This window comes from Otolemur garnettii, unplaced genomic scaffold, assembly GCF_000181295.1.
Source record: "Otolemur garnettii isolate 467f Iridium unplaced genomic scaffold, OtoGar3 scaffold00140, whole genome shotgun sequence".
NCBI classification, from domain to species: Eukaryota; Metazoa; Chordata; class Mammalia; order Primates; family Galagidae; genus Otolemur; species Otolemur garnettii.
The window spans coordinates 2,462,690-2,464,468 of record NW_003852535.1 but is presented as its reverse complement, the minus strand read 5'-3'; positions in this window follow the sequence as shown (position 1 = coordinate 2,464,468).

The following is a 1,779-nucleotide window of genomic DNA, read 5'->3' as shown; positions in this document are numbered from 1 at the left end:
CACTCCTTAGAGTGCCATGGTGTCATAGCTCGCAGCAACCTCCAATTCTTGGGCTCAAGTGATTCTCAGCCTCCCAAGTAGCTGGGAGTACAGGCACCCACCACAATGCCTGGCTATTTTTAGAAATGGGGTCTCGCTCTTGCTAAAGCTAGTCTCAAACCTGTGAACTCAGGGCCTCCCAGAGTGCCAGGATTACAGGCATTAGCCACCAAGTCCCGCCTCCTCTTCACACTCTTGATCTACCAGCAGCCTCTTGATGGCAGTGTGCCTGACTCAGGGCCTGTACCCCAAGTCGTTTCTTCTACACTGACTAAAATAATTGTCCCTGAACCTCCTCTTTTAAGAAACTAGGCTCGGCGCCTGTGGCTCAAGTGGCTAAGGTGCCAGCCACATACACCTAAGGTGGCGGGTTCGAATCCAGCCCAGACCCTCCAAACAACAATGACAGCTGCAACCAAAAAATAGCCAGGTGTTGTAGCGGGCGCCTGTGGTCCCAGCTACTTGGGAGGCTGAGGCAGGAGACTCGCTTGAGCCCAGGAGTTAGAGGTTGCTGTGAGCTGTGATGCCAAGCACTCTACCCAGGGGGACAGCTTGAGGCTCTGTCTAAAAAAAGAAAGAAAGAAAGAAAGAAACTAGAAGAAAGGAAACCAAACTCAAATCAAGCAAAATGAAGGAGACAATAAAGAATAGAGTGATGGGCAGCACCTGTGGCCCATATGCTGGAGGTGGCGGGTTCAAACCCAGCCCCAGCCAAAAACTGCCAAAAAAAAAAAAAAGTGAAAAAAATGAAATAGGGAACAGAAAAAGTAATGGTGAAAACCAACTGACTCAAAAGTTTGTTCTCGGGGCTCAGCACCTGTGGCTCAAGTGGCTAAGACACCAGCCACATACACCTAAGGTGATGGGTTCAAATCCAGCCCAGGCCTGCCAGACAATGACGGCTGCAACCAAAAAATAGCCGGGTGTTGTGGCGGGCACCTGTGGTCCCAGCTACTTGGGAGGCTGAGGCAAGAGACTTGCTTGAGCCCAGAAGTTAGAGGTTGCTGTGAGCTGTGATGCCACGGTTATCTACCCAGGGGGACAGCTTGAGGCTCTGTCTCAAAAAAAAAAAAAGTTTGTTCTCGGAAAAGATAAACAAAAATGACATACACATTAGCTAGACTGACCAACTGAAGAGTTTAAACCTTGCAGACCCAGTTAGAAGTTGTATGGCTTTGGTTGCTGAGTCAAGGAGTCCCCAAATGTAAGATAATGTCAGTAATGATAACCCTGCCACCTAATATAGGGCTTGGGATGGCAAGGTTCTCAGCTAACTGGAAACAAATCACAGCTGATCCAACTGTCTTCGATCACTTATGTAGATGCCCATACTGAAGCCTCTTCTCTGATAAGACTCCAGTGTTGATTGAGCCTGAACTTCCCAGACTGTCTTCATTTCTACCTGAATCCATCATCATAACAGACATGGTAACACATCCATCACAGAACAGGCACAAGTAAAGGATTCTATGCTTCTGATGCAGGCAGGGCCTACTACTCTATGCCAGACTTATCATTCTTGCCAAGTTTCTCTGTCCCATGATGAGGGAGGCCATTCTTGAGAGATGAACACCTGGGACCTTTGGTCCCCCTTGGGGCTATCAGCGATATCTCACACTTTTTCAGGATAGAGTGGTGGTGCTGTTCCAGTCCACTACCACTACCACTGTGGTTTTTGAGACTAATTGGTCGTATGTACAGTTTTCTGGAGCATTTGAAATCTTTTTTTTTTTTTTTTTT